This window comes from Microtus oregoni, unplaced genomic scaffold, assembly GCF_018167655.1.
Source record: "Microtus oregoni isolate MIOR12 unplaced genomic scaffold, Mior012 000014F_ref0000157, whole genome shotgun sequence".
Classification (NCBI taxonomy): Eukaryota; Metazoa; Chordata; class Mammalia; order Rodentia; family Cricetidae; genus Microtus; species Microtus oregoni.
This window is the reverse complement of record NW_024543073.1, coordinates 45,989,594-46,008,678: the sequence shown is the minus strand read 5'-3', so window position 1 is coordinate 46,008,678 and position 19,085 is coordinate 45,989,594. Positions and strand designations below refer to the sequence as shown.

The following is a 19,085-nucleotide window of genomic DNA, read 5'->3' as shown; positions in this document are numbered from 1 at the left end:
ACAGATATAATACTTAAATAATTAATAAGAATTTTAAGTGGAATACAAGGCATGTAAAGGTACAGGAATGATTGGAGAGAATCATTAATTTGTAGTGGCCTTTAGTATTTTCTTTATATTGCTGGTAATGATTTTTTTTCTTTTTTTGGTTTGTGGGGCATTTACTCCTAGAATAGTTCTCTGAACATAACTCGACATTATGATAATTGTCCAAGATTTCATGCCAGCTTCCAGAAACTGACCAAGAGAAAAGTTGATTATTTGAGGAAAGTCTTTTTGGTGCCTGCACAGATCAGGAAGATGTGAGCTCATTTGTGTTATTGCTCTTTGGGGGGAGCAGGGGCAAGACTCTATGTCATCTACAAAACTGACCAAAAATTTACAGCATTGAAAGGCTATTTCCCAGTTCAAGGCCAGCCTGGGCTCTACAGAGAAACCCTATGGCAAAGCAGACCAGCAGGCAAGCAAGAAACAAAAGGGCTGGGGTGAGGCTCAGCTGTGAAGTGCTTGCTTAGCCTGCACGAGGCCATGGGTCCGATTCCCAGACCTTATAAATAAAAACATGTGGTAACACAGCACTAAGGATGAGGCGCAGAAGTTCAAGGTCTTTTCCCCCAACAAAACGAGTTCGAGGTCATTCTGGGTTACAAGAGACCTTGTATGGAACAGACAAATGGCTTCTGTCATTTGGCCAGCTAGAGTACATACTAGAAACAAATGCATCTACCTATGCGATGTTGGTGTAAACCATAGCAGTAGTCAACAGGTCAATTTGGGGCACATGCTACTTGGAGGGCATGTAAATCAATGGGCCAGTGATTGTAGGGCAATTTAAAGCCGTTTCTAGGACGATTGGGTGGGCTCGGTGGTCGTGTTCGAGAACATTTCCGAAAACAAACTCAGGTTTTGGAACTTGACTGGCAACTAGGCAGGGACCGCAGAGTCGGAAGCATGCGCGGGCCGGGAATTTGGAGAGGATCCCTAGGCGGCAGCGGGCGCGCGCGGTGCGCGTGTGAGCGAGGGTGAGCGGCGGGCGGGTTGTGAGCCGGGTATTGGCAGGCGGGCTGTGGAGGCTGGGCGGTTCCGACTGCCTGACGCCAGCGCGACCAGATCAATCCAGGCTCTGGGAGCGAGCGGGCGCACCACGGCGAGGCCAGGGCCAAGGCTCGGGGACGGCGGCCGGGAGCAGAGCGGAGCGGACCGCGGGACCCGGCGCCCGGTCTCGTGCGTCCCCGCTGATGGGCGCGCCGCCGAGCCGGTAAAGCCGAGTGTACCCGAGCTGACTCGAGAGGGACTTGTCCTGCGTCGCGCGGGGTGCACCGGAACAGGGACCGGCTCCAGGGGGATCCGGGACCGGCTCCAGGGGGCGATCGGGGACGGGTTCCGGGGAGGATCCGGGACGGACTCGGGGACCCGCGCTGGGGGAATCTGGGACGAGCTCCGGGACGTGGTCCCCCCCCCCCCATGATGGCGCCTTGCAGCCGCGAACCTGCCACCAGACCTCCTCTCCTGTCTCCCCGCGTCTTTGTCGGGCGTGCCCAGCTCTCCGGGGACCCCGTTCCGCCACGGGCCGCAGCCCCATTGTGTCCCCGCCCTGGCCTGCAGACCCTCGCCTGGACAGCGCTGCGCTCCGCTCGGGTCTCCCTGCATGGGTGCGCGCGCCCCCCCTCCGGGGTCCCCAAGCAGCCTGTTTTGGGGGTCGAGGTTAAAGAAAGTTCGCGGCACAGTTCCCTCTTATTCAAAGGTCTGGCGGCCTCGCGTCTTTCCCCCCTCCCTCCTTCCGCCTACACCCCCTGCGTCGCCCAGTGTCGCCTCATTCCTTTCCCTTTACCGGATTCGATTGCTTCACTGCGTTCCGAGAGCCGGGAACAACTGTTCTCGTCCCGACCGTCTTTGTTAGTGTTTCTGTCGCGGGGTGGGGGCGGTGGGCGTGAGAGCGCGGGCCTGGGCGGCCGCTCTGCGGACTGCCTGCAAAGGCTGCGGGGGACAGCGTCTCCCCGAGGTGCTTTGGGGAGCTAGGAGGTCCATCACGGACCACATCTCCATACTATGGTAGTCGCGGCTTTTGTTTATTCGGAGGCGCATGCAGTTTTTTTAAATGCACGGTGCAGGATAATCCAGCTAAGAGCTTTCCATCTGAAAACCTCAGCCCGGGCCACAACCATCTAAGAGCATCGTGATAGAGTGTGTGTTGTCATCCCCGGCCTGTCTCTTCCCCTTCTCTTGGATTCCTGGGTGACATCTGAAGTTTTTAGAGCACGGACTGAAGGGAGTTTCTTGGTTTGTGTAATGTCTTCCTGTTGCTGGAGCGAAATCACAGCCTGCCCTTCACATCTCTCACTCTAAGGGCCTGTGGTGGATAACGTGCCCACACCTCAGCACAATGAGAAAACTGTTCCCTGACAGGTTCATTTTTCATCTTGTTTATAATTACCACTTTAAGTTGTACCGGAAGCAGATGAGCTGTGCTGGAACAGTTCACAAGGCAGAGGCAGTGTTCACTGCCTTGGTGTTTTCAATTGGTGCAAATAATTTTTTTTTATTTTTGCGCCGGTATTACTATAATGTAGGTGCCAGGCCTAAAGAGGTTGTACTGATTTAATGGGTTTGGCCTCCCCTTCCCCACTTTTCTCATTTTCAGTTGTACGATATTTCTGTGAAGGTGATATTTCTGTGAAGGTGGTGTGCCGTTTGAGTAATTTAGCATTTCTTAGGAAGCTGTAAACCTGAGTCTTGAGAGATGATTATTTGGGGGTGGGATTCGAGAGGCTCCCGAGGAAGATCAGGTTTCTTCAGAGGCTAGGATTTGTCCTTGGTTTAGTTTTGACCCTTGCAACCATAGGTAGTAACTAAATCCATTCTTCCTTTACAGTATCTCTAGCTTTGTGCCCTCGGGGAGATGATGGCTTTACATTTTGGAGGAATGACAGCTTTTTTATAGGCAATTAAAAATGCTAACCTCTTGTTCATCTTGGAATTTATATTCTTTTTTCCGGTGAGTTCATGTGAACGTTAAGAGGAAGTAAATCTTGGTTCCCAGCTAGACATACTAGTTGAAAACAAAATTTCGGTTTTTAATCTTGATTTACAACGATATTGGCCTCAAGATAAAATGCAGCAGTGTGGGAGATTGGAAGAAGAAGAAACCCTGTTGTAATTAGATGAGCGTATTTAAGCTGCAGTAGCCTACATAATCAAGGCCAAGTTGTGTGTGTATAAAAGATCTCATTTGTGTGGTCTTACAAGGCTAATGGAGGCATCGCGGAGACTTTATAAATAATGTAAGTTGTGTATAATGCGGAGTCTCCAGAGGGCCGGAGAGAGCGTCATTACCAGCCTTTTCAACCTGCTTGAGATCTTAAATTGATTTACAGCACTGAACTGGTGCAAAATGATACATCAGGATGACATGGGGTCAGCCTGTAAAAGTCTATGATGTCAGCCTGTTAGTTCAGCCATCATAATTAAACCATATTACAGGGGCAGCTAAGCAGGAGTCTGGCGTTCTACTTCAGATATGGGTGGTACATAGATTTTGTTTATAATGGAGAGGGGAGGTGGTCAAGGACCCCAGTGTTTCTAAAAGCGGAAGAAGCATTCTGAACGGCGATTTCTGAGGGAGAGAAATGGCAGAGATGTTGCGTCTTGTCGAAGACGCAGCTGCTTTGCAGTTGATGCTTTTTGGGTGGTGGAGCGACCTTTGCAGTTCTGATCTGGGTGTCAGAGCTTGCTTACGTCAGTGTGAATTTAACTTGGCCTTCAGAGGATCACTTACTTTGTTTCTGATCATTTCTTAGCTCTGAGCTTGCACTGCATCGGTATGTGAGTCAACACGTTATTGCCTTAACAGGTCAGAGTTACCAGGTTCGCACCGAAAACATAACAGCAACTCTGGAGAGGATTCTTGATTCTGCTTAAGTTTTTATAAAACATGTTAAATTTAGACGTGCTGTCTGATAAGATAGAAATAGAAATAATAATCATAATTTAAGATACCACGTTGTGTGCACCACCCACATTTCCAGTAGGCTTATGTGACTGCCACGTTGAATGTGTATGGGACAGTTTTATCATCACAGAAAGTTCTAGACTCTAGAATCTAAAGAGTGAACCTAGGGTCTTCCTCTGTTCTTCAGACAAGTCGTTGGGAAGTGACAGGGGAAGAAACCAGGTGAGATGAGGTTGGCTTTTCAGTAGATCATATTTGCCGTTCGTGTTCATGATTGAGAGTACTAGGTACATAGAAATTATTTTCGGTTTTTTTTTTTTTTCTGATCCTTTTACTGTGTGCCAGCGGTTTTAAATTATTTAAGCCTGGGACTTCCCTCCACCCCCATCTTACAGGTAAAGAAACTGAGGCAGAAGTGATCATGTTGCTTCAGGCTGCACAACTCACATGCTGTGATTTACAGTCTAAGCAGGAATATGAACCAAGCGACCTGACTCCGCCCTGAGCCTCATTCGTAACTCTTTTTTGTTTGTTTTCTATTTAGAACAGAGCCTCCTAATCTCTGTTTTCGCGAACTCCCTTCTTGCCCAAGGAATGTATCTGTGACCCTGAGTATACGAGTATATGAACTAGGTCTACAAGTCACATACTTTACTGCTACCAAGTCCTAAAGAGATGCGCACTACCAGACACCGCAGGATGGTTCAACATGTCAGTCAGGCCGGTGACCCCAGTGTGAGTCTAGAACCTACATGGTAGAAGGAGAGAACTGACTCTCCTAGGTTTCCCCAGGCCTGACCTCCACCCTCCTTAAATAAATTAAATATTAAAAAGATTAAATTTATTTAAAGATAATTATTTGGTATACATATACTTTTTTTTTACCACTTATTAAAGAGGAAACTAAATTTTCTAACTAATCAGATGAATGTGCTTGTTTATTTTACATTAAAATTGGTTGGGTATTTGGTAGCATGGGACATGGAGCCTCTTTAGAATTTTTCAGAGTAGATCCATACTTTCATAATCGTCAGTGCTGTGAACGCCACTCAGCCTAAATACGTGGCGTAGAGTGTCGGAAGTGTGCTTAGGGCTGTTATAGAAGTTATTAGAAATTCTAGCCTAATCCCAAGTCAGATTCATTGAGTGTTTTGCCACACTCAAGTCAGCCTCTTGATCATCAGTTTCTAGAATCAAACGTTCTCACACCACACGTTCCAGGGATACTAATTTAATACATGCTGAGGAGTGGCCCTGTAGGAAGACATCGAAAGTCTTTGTTTTCGATAATCAAACTGTTACGTTCAAAAAAACATTTATTTGTGTGTGTAGGTGGTGGGTGCCCAACCTCTGAAGGATAGGGGCAACCCTCTGGAGTATCCCCTTCACTTCATGGGTTCCGGGACCCAAACAGGCCATCGGGCTTGGCAGTGGCACCCTTACCCACTGAGTCTTCTTGTTGTGCCAAGGCGTTGCAGTTCTGTAAGAGCTGAAAATTTGGTGTCTATAGCAAGAAACAAAACCCATGGCAATCCATAGCAAATGATAGTGTCAAATCCAAGCAGAAGTGTGGCCCTCAGTGTTACTGTGTGGCAGGGGGGTAGGGGCAGGGTGAAGCTGCAGTGTGTTCCAGTCCGACGTCGATGAGCCTGCCAGAAACACCTTGGATTCACATTACGCCTTTGATTTTGAGTTAATGTTTGGCTACGACTTGAGTTAAGCTGGGATTTGGAATACCCGGTAGGCCTTGCTTTGTCCGTGTGGACATGGCTCTGCTTTTACATTTTAGGCCTTTAGACAAACTCATTCTGCGTCAAGCTTTTTTTTTGGGGGGGGGGGCAGGAGGATACTTCCTCCTGTCACCCCAGGTTAAAAGAGAAAAACTGAATTTCATCCTTACCTAAGCAGCACATGACTTGAAGATGAGTTTGACCCTCCAACATTTACAAGTCCAGTCAGTTGTGACCCTGCTTTTCTGCGTAGTTCCCACTGCTTGCCCCTGCTGTATCTGTGATCAGTTCCCAGCTGATGGGGTGGTGAAAGGTGAGGCTGTCTGGTCTACCTGTCTCGACGACAGAACCGCTCTGCTTCCCTGAGCGGTCCAGCCCAGCAGCTGAGTGAAGGACAGTTCATTGCCAATTCTTTGGGGACTTTTTTTTTTTTAAGGATGGGTGTCAGCTTTTGTAGAAAGCCTCACAACTTACTTGCTTCTAGCTTTTTTGGAGGAAGGGTCTGAGCTGTTTGCAGATCTGATGGGAGCATGGTTCTGACATCTTTCACTCACGTCTTCCTATCCAGGAATGGCTATGTGTAGTGGTGAGTTGGTGAGCATCAGGCTGTGTGCTCAGGCGAAGTCCACTCTTGAGACTGTCTTGTCAAGGGCGTCAGAGAGAATGAAGATGTTCGGTGTTAAACATTGCTTTAAAAGGTTCCTGATCCAATCGGTTCCTACCAGGTTGGGCAATCTGAGGCCCAGAGAAGTTACTTGGCTTGTGTTTTATTTCCTATCTAACTGATTGAAACAGAAAGCCAGACCCGGATCCTCTGAGTATTGAGGGTTCATTTGTTTGTTTTTTCCTGGTACATTCAGTGTTCCTGAGGCATTGGGCTCAGCACATCCTGCATCATTTGGGGAGGGGAAGAAAGAAAAATTTGTGTGTGGGGGGCATGATATTGCTGTTTTTATACCTAATAATTTTTTGAGCTAGGAAGCAATTAAATCTGACAACCATAGAGAAATGTTTGCTTTTTAGGGATTAAAATTGATATTTTTTTCATTCAAGAAATTGAAAAGAAAAACCCCATGTCTGATTTAATCAATGAGATTGTATTAGAAATGGGTGGCCAAAATTCAAATTAAATCAGACATCTATGACATACTAAGAAATCCTAAACTCTCTAGGCTGGAACACCCCCTCACCAAAAGCTGAAGTTGGAGTCTTTATGGAGTTAGGTGGGTAGCAAGGAGAGAGTTGGAAAGGTCTGGGAAGAGAAGGGTAATTTAGCTGTAAAAGGATGGAGGAAATTTAATTCAAAAGAATCCTGAGATTGGCGAAATGTCTTGGTATTTCTATGTGTGGTCTTGTAATTTTGGCACCAAGATTGTAGGATACGTGTTTTGGTAATGGGTAGGGACATCTCTCCTGAAGTGTGGTCTTCTCACTGTGTTCCTTTTTGGCTATTATCTGGCAGTGGAAATACTCCAATCTGATCGTCAGTGATCTGATTTGTCGCAAAAATCCATAAATTATTTTCAGCACTTCACTCTGCAATTGCTTCTCTTAGGGGAAGTGGTGGAGCTAAGAGGCCGATATGTAACTACTTCAGATCCGAACCATTCATTTATTGATACTGTGGCCACTTCAGATCCAACATTCATGGAGGTGTGTGCCTACAGCTAGTCCACAAACAGCATGGGAGGCCCTCGCTGGAGTGTGCAGAGAGGCGCAGGATGTCTTGGGTGTCCGTGTTCATTTGCATAAGGGATACTATCCTCCCTTGGGAAGCGCAGTTCAACCTCAGCGACGACATCATTTTGGAGGAGGCACTGGGAGCTGCCATATTTGGACAGTGTAGCAGCTCAGCTCTGCAATTTTTATTATAAACTGGAAGCAGAATTTGAGAATGGATTCCCTCCTGAGAAGAAAGCACCAGCCGTCTCAGGCTCCGGAGCCCTTGCCCGTTGATTCTCCTGCATCTATCGCTGCATGGTTCCAAGTGTCTGAAAAGAAGCCTGTATTTCTCTTTGAAGTGCACACATCTGTGGTGGCTTCTTCTTCCTCCTCTTCCTCATTCTCTTCTCATTTTTGTTATTAGAGACACGCCTGCATTGAAGGAAAGAACACATAACACACGTAACCATTAATTAAACATCTAGACGTTTCTTAGCTCCGAGGTGTTAAAGAATGTTGATGGTCATGCTTGGTAGAGAAAGAAAAGGGCTACTTGTTGATTTAGAAACATGTACTTAGACCGAATTTTTGAATGTTTTATTTACAGTTTTTCTTAATTTTGGAGCTCCCATGCTATATTTTTCCTTACAATTTCAAATAGTTTTATGATATAGTTTGTCTAACTATTCACTTTTTGTCTGCTTATCTGTGGTTTCTTTATGCCTGTACTGAGTAGAAACACTTCAGACCTGCACAGCTATTTTATTTTTCAGTTTCAAACATCACAAGAAAAAACGGGCAGCTAATTATCTACCGACTGCTATAATTAGGCATTAAATTAAGTTATTTATTTAGTTAAATGAAAGGTCTTTTATTTCTTTAGATTGAAAGAAAACTTTTTTAATGGAAGAGGGATATTTAAATAAGGCCCTTATTTGATGATTTTTGGTGTGGTATTGTAGTTAGTGTATGCTTCATTCATCCATGATTTTTTTTTTTAGTTATGGTAATTCATGAGAAGACTCATAAAAGTGAAAGAAAAAAATTGAACAACACTGCAAGAATTGTTCCTGAGCGGTCTGGGATTTAGTCTTACAACTCTGGAGGACTCCTGTGGGATAGAGGAAATACATGGGGCTTGTATTGGTCAGAGCACAGTGGATGAGCAAGGCTGAGCGATCCTGTGGCAGCCCAATCTGGTGGAAATCCTGCTGTGGTGCGGGTGTGCTTTCTCCAGCCCCCAGAGCCATAGCCCCAGGTGGCTGTCCAGGACTAAATGTGACGATGCGATTGAGGAACGGCCTTTATTCATGTCAGATAACTTGTGTGGCTATCAAATTGGGCAGCACAGACTTGCCCGCTAGTGAGCCGACTTGCCTGACTTGAGCGGGCATTACCACTGCGGGATGGGATGGAGATGTGCAGACGTTGAAATGAACATTCTGGGGGCTTGTCCTGTGCCAGAATGCAGAAGCAGCAGGTTGTCACTGAATAAACTTGGACATAGGTTTGGAATTGGGGTCAGTAGTGCTGGATGCAGCATTTTTTAAGCTTTCTTTTATATGGTGATTAATCTTTGATAAAATGGATAAGGAACAGCAATGACAAACTAACAAAGACTTGGCCATTACTTGGCTGTGGAATTACAAGAAAGATGCCAGGCATGACCTTAGGCTCTGAACCTCTGGCTGGGAACTGGCGCAACCTTGACATGGTCATGAGGGATAAAGCTTGTGCAGGTGGCAAATTAGGAGTGGTTTTGTAGGTAAGTTAGAGATGCAGAGCTCAGAATTTGTGTGGGATCCTTTTATGTAGGATGAGGGGAGGGGTGGCGTCTCTCTAGCTGCCTGCTGTGCACTCAGAGAGAGCCAGGACAAGGAGACACAGCACGTAGGTCCACTTTTCCACCCAAGCTCATACCTAGGAATGCCGACGCAGCATGTCAGAAGTCAGAAGAAGCAGCTGTAAGAGAGATGTAGCACTGGAGGAGTGGAGAGACCAGGACCCCGTGAGCAGAGTCCAAAGGAGGGCCAGCGAGGGTGTGCCTGTCACTTGGGCTAAATGGAAAAAGCCATACTTAAGTGAATGCAGTTGTGGAGAGAATGAGTATATCAAGAAATGAGAAATAGATTCTTATATTCCTGCTAGTCCCTTATTTTTTTTTTAATATGAGACTTTATATGGAAAGGTTGAAGAGATGAAGGGGCAGCAATTAAAGACAGTGTGCTTATGACCTGAAGCCCAGATGACAAAGTACCGACCCCTGTAATGTCTGAGTGGTTGTAGAGGAAAGCGAGCGCCGTGGCAGAGGGCACACCAGCCTGTGCCGACCCTCCCCGTGTTCCAGGGAGCTGGCTACCTGTGTTTAAGATCATGCCCCAAACTTGCTCACACCGTAAATTTTGGCAAACTACCATGACCTCGTGGTTCTTCCTCACTAGGAGGAAAATGGCGCTGATAGCACAGCCAAGGATTGCTGTGGGCATGAAAGAGGCATGGTTTTGTATTTCATCTAGTTTAAGGTGTTACTTCATGTTCTGCTGAAGGAAAAACACCTGTCCAGTTAAACACGGCGGCCTAGGAATCACACTCTGTGTGGCTCTAGAGATATTAAACTAGTGTTAAAATGTAGGAGTTGAATCTTTCGGCCGTTCTGTGTGGGACCAGCCGTCCAGTGAGCATTATTCAGCTGATTGTTCACACAAATCAGTGTGGCTTACAGGAGAGAATGTTAATCAGGGCAGTGTTGCATCTCGTCCAGATAAAGGGATGCCGCTGGGATGAGGGGGCTAAAGGACTGAGTGGTTGCAGAATAGCGAGCAGAGGAATCTTGAAGAAAGAAGCCGTGAGACCTCCAAGTCTGGGAATTTGTACCTAAAGCACTCCCTGGGCAGTTGTTATAGCAGTGTTTAGAAAGTATGGTCACTGAACTCGGGCGAATCCCTTTAAAGACCTAGGCATGTTTTTTAATTGTTCAAAGCCTTTAAATTCAGTATTCTGAATTTATCCTTGCCCTTTCCCGTTGACCTCCACCCCAGTCCAGGGATTAATACCCGCATCTTCGGTCTTTTGCATCATTCATTAGGGTTAATTTCTGTCCCACTCTGACAACACGGACTGGCTAACAAGGGTTCTTACCACGTTTAGATGGAAAGGTTAGTGTATGACAGTCCGGGGGAACTGGAGAGCCTCCGGATGTGGCTCCAAAAAGAAAAGCTTCATAGATATGACAAACACCATGTCCATAGTGTGCACAAATATGCAGGCAGCCTGACAGCAGGTCTCGGCAGGGTTACTGTGGCCTGCAGGAACCTTCCCAGTGCAGCAGGAAGCAATACCCCCTCCCCAGAGAAGAACTGAGTGAGCACCACACAAACAGATGGAATACAGGCCAATGAAGGGGTCCTGCACCTGCTCGTCCCTGGGAGGGAAGGGAACAGTGTCTTGTCTTGGACCTTAGTGAGTTTCTCACTGAGATCGGAATGCATCTGTCTGGCAACACTGGGAACGAAGGAAAGGGGTTCAGTATTTCAGAGCAACCCGTGGGAACCAGGAGTTGCAGGGGGTGTGAGATAAATACATGTAAACTCAGTTGTTTCCTCCACAGTAGCCTGCTTCCCTCCATGACAGGTCTCGGGGTCAGGGGTCACAGAAGTAGAATTTAGCATTTCTAGCCCTGTTAGGGCTCTGGCACATGCACATTGCCGGCAGCTGCCAGGACTAATGAGCCTTGAAGATGCTGGTCTTCCGTGGGACACTGTGAAATCCCCCTCCCCCATCTCCTACCTGTACTGTATTAGATTCACAGTGGCTTTTGCTCATGTATATGAGGTGCAGTGATGACTTGGAATATGCCTTTGATTATCGAGACAAACAGGCTTACGGAGAACCAAAGTGAGAAAAGTTGCCCTGTGCAGTAAAACCTCTTTTAACGTTAAAAAGGCATTCAGAGTTAATCCCCTGATTTTCTGTTACGGATGGTAGTTAGTGGTCAGGGGTTTTAAAAGACTTCGCATACCCTGCGCAGAGGTTTGCTGATGATGGGTGAGATTCTGACCCAGCTGAATCAAATTCCGTCTTGCTCAGCATTCGGTGCAAGTCTATCCAAAAGCTGCTGGGCAGACTTGTCTGTTTTCTCACCCTCGCCTGGCCTCTGAGTTGCCTGAAAATACTTTCGAGGTGGAGGGGAATCGCATGTCTCACCTGTAGTCTCTGTGGTGGGGGAGGGCACATCTCACCTGTAGTCTCTGGTGGGGAGGGCACATCTCACCTGTAGTCTCTGGTGGGGAGGGCACATCTCACCTGTAGTCTCTGTGGTGAGGGAGGGCACATCTCACCTGTAGTCTCTGGTGGGGAGGGCACATCTCACCTGTAGTCTCTGTGGTGGGGGAGGGCACATCTCACCTGTAGTCTCTGGTGGGGAGGGCACATCTCACCTGTAGTCTCTGTGGTGAGGGAGGGCACATCTCACCTGTAGTCTCTGTGGTGGGGGAGGGCACATCTCACCTGTAGTCTCTGTGGTGGGGGAGGGCACATCTCACCTGTAGTCTCTGTGGTGAGGGAGGGCACATCTCACCTGTAGTCTCTGGTGGGGAGGGCACATCTCACCTGTAGGCTCCGTGGTGGCCTGCAGTCATCCCTTGGCATCCTTTAGGTGTCCTCTGAATGGTGAGTAACCAGGAGGACCCTGAATGGGCATGCACCTGGTCACATGTGCCACTCAGACACTCTGAGCTAAGTTGGACAGGAAGAATGAATGTTGAGATGTTAATTTTATTAAATGTAGTGGCTTTTTAAAGTGTGTGTGTGTCCGGGAGAGTTGGGGGAGGGTCTGTGGACAGCTTTTGGGAATCAGCCCTCACCTCCACCTTCTTTGAGGCATTGATGTTTCTGTTTTTGCACTGCTTACTCTAATATAGTCTGAGCCTCCAGGCAGTTCTGTCTCCGCTCTCAGCTGTCTCTCTCCGCTCTCTGAGTGCTGGGATTATAGGCGCACGCTGCCATATCTGACTTTTTACTTGGTTCTGAGCAATCAGACTCAAATCATCAAGCCTGCAGGCAAGCACTTTTCCCCACTGAGCCATCTCCCTGGCCCAGTGACTTTTCTTGATGGGAAATAAAATAGCTCTGTAGATATTAGGCATGACCTCTTTTAAAAGCTCAGGACAGTTGGTGTGTGCTTGCCCTCTTGTGTATTAGAGCTTCCTGTTTTGTTGATGGTTCTTGCTGGCTCTGCAGTCCCGAGTGATTAACAACAACCTCGTTGTTTTTCCTGTTGTGTTTAGTTTCTGTTTAGTTTGTTCAAGCTTGAGAGAACGTTTGATAGGTTTTTAATGTCTTTTGCTACCTGAAAAAAATGAGCTTATCATCTAGATGATTGGCACAAAAACTTGATGGCATTTATTTGTGCTTAAACAGGGAGTCGTCAGATTGTAGGAGGCGAGATGTTTGTGTTCCAGGAAAGCCTCCTCCTCACAGGGCACATCTGCTGTTGGGATTTGGGGATTGAAGTCAGTATTAGCCAACTCAACAAACACTCTGGGCATCCTGCACAGGACTGTGTGGTTTGAGAGGGAAGGAAGTGTGTCATTTGTACCTGAGCAGGCAATCTAGTTGGCACGATAGTAGTACGGAAGGTTGGCTAAGTTTAAAGGAGGCTGAGTTTAAAGGCAGCTCAGGCATGCTTGGGGTGATCTCTCAAAATTAAGGGATTGGGACGAAAGTTTGATGCAATTAGTAAGGCGTTCTAGATTTATTATTCATTTAGTGTATGTGTGTGTGTATTTTCGTGCATGTGTGCATACCATGCTGTGACTATGTCAGAGGACAACACGGTCTCTCCTTTGACTGTCTGGCTCCCGTCTTCCGGTGCAGAGGCAAGCACCTAACCCGTTCAAGCTCTCTTGCCTGTATGGGAAAGTGGTTCCTGCCAGCCGACTTTTCTCCCTTAGCTGATTCTCCAGCAAGTTTCTGAATGCCCCCAAATGTATATTTATACTTAGTGCATATCTTATACAGTTTGATAAAGTTGGGATAAAGGATCATAAATATAGGACTTGGACTAAGGAGCTCGTAACCCTGCAGAACAGCGCAAACCTGCTTGTCTGGTCTGGCTTCTGTTGTAATGCCTTTTATTTCAGTTATCATGTTAACTGAGTTCCTTGAGGGTGTACGGGGTGTCTTCATGATCTCTGTGTGAAAGCACACTGGTTCCCACCTGGCCTGTTCCTCAGAGTCCCATCCACATCAAGAGCACAGAAAACCTGGCCGTCCAGGGAACGCTATGACAATCAGGGTCGGCCTGGCACACTGCACGTGTGCTGAGTGCATTTTTCTGTGTTGATGTTTTTGAAAACATGTTAGGAAATCGGCCATGTTATGTTGTAAGTGCCTTGTGGGTAATCGGCCATGTTATGTTGTAAGTGCCTTGTGGGTATGGACCATGAGCGGCTTTCATGCTTGGGGGTCTGTGGTAGGATGTGGGACCATTTTGTGTTGAAGCACACCAGTGAAACACGTAGGACCATTGCTCTGTTTTTCTTTGAGGAGAGAAGAGCTGGGTGTGGGCTGGAGAGATGGTTCAGCTGTTAAGAGCACTTACTGCTCTTGCAGAGGATTTACATTTGGTTCCTAGCACCTGCAATCAGGTAATTTAGTCCCATATAACTTGTACCCCAGGGGATCCAGTGCCCCGCCCTCTACTGGCCTGTTCAGGGAGTGCACTCATTGTACACACACACACACACACACACAAAGAGAAAGGGTAGTGTTTTGGACATCATTTCTTCTATCCTGGCAGTAACCAGAGACTCCTCACATTGAAAAGTTAGCTATGCAGCAAAACAAAGCCGCTGAGACCTGAGGTGCTGATTGCCGAGAGAAAAGGAGGGGAGGTGCAGTAGAACAGTGTGGTCGCCTGGCAGTGTCCTTAGTTGTCACAGTCTGGAGACCAAGCATGGGGACAACAGGCAGCTTATGGGAGCTAGAGACCGGGGTGCATCTGTGCTGCTGTCGGGCTGAGGCGGGGAAGGGAGGATCAGGAAGCCGCAGGATAACGGAAGTGTATGTCTGCCGCACCTGCTTTGCCTTTCCCGCCACGCTGCCCCCCACCACTTCTTCAGAGTCCAGACAGCACCAGCACTTGCAGCTGTGTGCTAGGCCATACAGTGACTGTTGTGGTATTTTTATCTTTACTAAAATAAGATGTCTGAAAAGTTCTTGGCTAAATTTTCTTTCCCTCTATGCTTGCTCAGTTGGGAAAGTATTATCCCAAGAATGGGAAATGAGCCTCATAGTTTGTTTTTGCACTGTTTTATATTTTTAATAAAAATGTTGAAAATAAAAAATCTTTAATCACATTTATCCATTTATGTATGCATATGTGTGTCAGTGGGTAGGCGCACTGTGCCATGGTGCACATTTGGAAGTCAGAGGCCAGCTTTCAGGAGCCTGTTTTCTCCTTCTACCCTGTAGGGCCTAGGGGGTGGGACTCAGGTCCTCGTGATTGGCCGCAAGCGCCTCTACCTGCCGACTCATACTGTCAGTCCGGAAAATGAATTGCTAAAGGGGACGTTAGTATTCCACAGACAGCTAAGAAAGGGGCACCAAGCGTGGAGCCTCTGTGTGGGCTGTTGGTGTGACGTCCCGCTCCACTTTATTCAAAGCTTTGTAGGGTCAAGTGAACCAAATTTTGTTCCGGCCATCCTGATAAAACTTGTGATTTGCCCATGTTCTAAGATGGGGACATACCAAGAAGGAAAACAATAGTAACAGAAGTAAATTAGGAAAGGAAAGAGCTGGAGGAATCAAAATGCTAAACAAATCCGTATGCTTTTTGCCTCAAACAAAAAGGGGGTATCGTTGAGGAAGCAGGGGGTGGCTGGGTAGCCTCAGTGAGTTCTGTTGGCCCAACTGGCCATTTGGGTCTTGGTTTTACAGCTTCTAAAGTAAGGCAGACCTTACAAGATTCCCACTGGGGTGAAGGGCGTGGTGCCTGTGGCTGGTTCAGGGTTCCTTGACTTCCTGTGGCTTTCCATTGTAAGGGAGCCACATAGCTGCAGCGAAGAAGACAGTGTCGGCCATTCCACCCGCATGTGTGTGTTCCTTAGTAGGTAGATAGGCAATGCCCGGTGCCGTCTCTAGTCTCCTACCGTGTGGCTCACACTTCCTTCCCTCCGCACATTCTTGCAAGCACGGCAAAGGTGGGAACTCTCGTTCGTACTTTTCCTTTCTTTTGGGGTGCTGGTGAGACCTTCAGGAATTTGTTCTGGAATAGTGGGCACTAAAGCTGACCAGTAATTGAGCAGGTACTAGAGGGGAAATGGGTTCTCCAGCCTTCTGAGAGCATTGCCTTGAGTCTTGTCTTTCTGATGGGTAAGTTTTACAGGGGGTTACTGGGTAGGACCGGGTATGATCCGAGGCAGAAGGTTTTTGGTTATGGGACAGGCAGACCTTTTGGTTTATGCTTGCCTTTATCTACAGCTTAGTTTTTCTAAATATAGTGGAAAACGGTTTCTTTCAGCTCTCAGGTAGAGGGAACTCTTACTAACGGGACAAAGGCTACCACTCTGATTTCTTCGAAGCGGCTATGTGTGCGGTGGCCAGTCCATCCGTGGTCAGAGGGTTGCCGGTGGGCTGCCATTGGTTCTGTGGGAGAAGGTTCTGTCTGGCTCGCTCAGCACCGGTTTCGGGGGTTCTCCAAAGTTCATCTCCACAAATTGGTTCTCTCAACTCACCTTTAGTCCAGAAAAGAGGCAGAGACAGTTTGCTGTTGGAGATGTTCAGGTAATAGAGAGCATTTCCCCCTTCCCTTGGTAATATTGCATATGTTGAAATACTGGTGTTGATGAGCGGCTGATGGAAAGAGGACTTAACAGGAAACAAACGCATTTTTCATAATAGGATACCATTTCGTAAAATTGAATTTTTGATCATTTAGCCGAATGGCTTAAAAAAAAAATTCATTTGCGCCCGTGTTCTGTTTCTCCAGGCAAGTCATTGTTTCTAAACTGGGCACAGGGATGCAATGTGCTCCCCTGAAGATGCCCGTTAGTGGTACCGTCTGCACAAATGCTCCCTTAGCTGTTTTCCCCTTTATATATGTAAAATGTCAATTGTAATACCTGTTGGTCACAAATGCTGCCTTTTGAAGCTATGCAGAATGAACCTTGCACCTACTTTCAGCTTTTATTGTTGGGATTTTAGACCCAAAAACAAGAATCTGTTTTTTTTTTTTTTTTTTTAAAAAAAAGTGGTTGGCTCTGGCATCCCCAGCTCCCAGCTCATTCCTGAAGGTGACGGCCACCAACTTTCAGTTTTATTTGGTTCTGACGAGGTTTGCAAAACACCTGGTAAAGAACACTATTGTGCAAATAGAGAACTCTGATAGTTAAACAGAGGGTAGAGAAACCTGCCTCTGCACAGAGACAGGCTTTTGTTTCTTTCAGAGGTTTGAAGAGGGCTCATGGGAGAGACACTGGTTTGTAGCAAATTTTAATCGAAGATCGAAGGTTTATTTCATGTGAGTCTTGAATGTATCTATTCTGGTTGCATTTTTAGTAATAGCCGCGTTACCTGCGGGTTTGTATGTGGTACTGTTAGATGTGTGTTCTCTAGAGTGGGATAGAGGCAGATATCCTCTGCTGTCTATGTGGGGATGCTGCTGCCCTCCAGCTCTCTCTACTCCCGCTTGCTGCCTCGCTCGCTCTCTGCACCCTCTCGTTCTTCGCTGACCCAAGCCAAGTCTCCTGGGAAACACTGGTTTTGAGGGCTGTATTCCTACTCCCTCCCTCCCCTGCCAGTCTCCTGTGGTCTCACTGCACACTGGTCACCTCCCTCCTGTCTGAGATCTGAGACTACCCCTCCAATACGCAGTCTCGGTCACCATAACACTGAGTTTCATCCTTCTGAAAATGAAGTAGGTTTCTCGATCCTGTATATAACCGTTTTCTCTGTTTGTACAAGTAGAGCTACCTACTCATGGCTTTCTTGTCGGGATACAGCTGGAATCTGAGCACCTCTGCCATACCATGCTGGCCCCGGCCTTTAACACCTATGTCTTAGTGTCTGCCACCTTCCCCCCTTGAGCCTCTCCCACTCAGAATCCCTCCTCGGGCCCCTTCAGTCTGTCACAGCCCCGCAGGCTGCAGTAATCCTGTTAGCTGCAGTCAGATGTGTTTCCATTGAGGTCCGGTCTTCAGCAGTTTCCACCTCAGCCTGGTTCCCTGCTCGCCTCTGTCCCCTTGCCCAGGCTCCACTCCAGCCAAACTGGACTCCCGCCTTCCCCGGAACATGCGGGCTCTTCTGGACAGTAGCCTTTGCCCTTGCTCCTCTGTTTACCGTGCTTCCTGGGTCTCTGTTCAGGGCGTGTTCTTGGTGAGGTTTCCTGCACACCAGAATGCAGGTCCATAGGTGTCAGGGCACTGCCTTTGTCTCAGTACTTACGACAGCTCTTGGCACGTCCTCCATGTTTGTTGAGTGAATTAAATAACTGTGATAGTTACCTTCTTTTTTTTTTTTTTTTAAAAAAATAATGTTAGAAGTTAATTAAACAAAAATAAAATGAACAAGTTTCATTTTACATATATAAGCAGTATCCCAAGAGCATCTATCAGTTGGCAAACTGCTCTGTTAACGGAATATGTTCAAATGTTTCAGCGTGTACTGTTTCCAGACCTATCTTACTATAAATGCACATTTAATCCTTGTAACAACCCAGTCAGGGTGGTGGTGGCATCAGCTGTGGTAAAGTCGCTGAGGAACAGAAGTCACAGCAGCTATGCAGTGGGGAACAGCAGCTGAAGCCTTTTCAATGAAGGGCTCTTGTTTTTTATTTAAAAGCTATCATAAAATGGCAAAAAAAAAGATTTTATTTAAAAGCCTGAAAAAACAGGCTCTGACTAATTTTGGTTTTAGTCCGCCTTTTGTTTCCATTCTGAAAGCATAAAGTAAATGGTTAATGTTAAAAACCCCTGACAATGTCAAAGCGACAAGTTTTATTTCTCTCACCTGTGGAGGAAGTGGCCTCCACCCAGCTTGAATGAATTAGGAGGGAAGTGATTTTTTCAAGTGATAAAAAGAACTAGAATTCCATGCTCTTCCCACAGGAGGGGCTCAACAATCGGGAGAGAGGCGTGAGACCATATGTTGGTTTGCAAAAGGATATAACTTGTAAAGATGTTTCCTTTGATGCCCGTGATGGACATGGATGTGTTTCCCTTCTAGAGGGTCCTGATTAAATTAAGCAATTAAGACCGGGGCTAAAGGATCTAAATATAGAGAGCGAGTTCACGTTGTCCTGCTCCGGGTACACGCCCCACAGATGTAGCCGCTCTTACAAACAGCACCTGCACATTCAGAGAAACAGACAAGCACATTCTGAAAGATGCTAGGCAGCGGGAGCTGGCAGGGAAGGGAGGCTTTTCCTCCTGTGCTCAAATCCCTTTGCATCTGTGGGCTTGCTGTTTGAATGACCTTGTTTTTAAAACCCGATTCTAAACTTTTTTTTTCTTGCTTGCTCTCTCTCTCTCTCTCTCTCTCTCTCTCTCTTTTTATTGAGACAGTGTATCCCCTGGTTGGCTTGGAACTGGCCAGGGAGATCAGGCTGGCCTTGAACTCAAAGAAATTCTGCCTCTGTCTGCTTCCACACATTGGCACATTGGGATTAAAGCTGTGCACCACCAACCCGCCTGCTAACTGAACTTTCGTATCAATTAGTGCAGGCTGAGGTGTAGGTCAAACTGTTA

General features: G+C 46.8%; 1 protein-coding gene across 4 annotated transcripts in view; it reads left to right on the top strand.

The window, feature by feature from the left end:
• The first annotated feature begins 1,001 nt into the window (after positions 1-1,001).
• Smad1 (SMAD family member 1) overlaps positions 1,002-19,085 on the top strand; it is a 62,235-nt gene continuing 44,151 nt past the window's right edge. For 2 of the 4 annotated variants that reach the window (XM_041663540.1, XM_041663541.1), the window contains exon 1: positions 1,037-1,258. The gene's annotated coding sequence lies outside the window, so the exon portion shown is untranslated. The other 2 variants (XM_041663543.1, XM_041663544.1) reach the window with 2 other exon arrangements.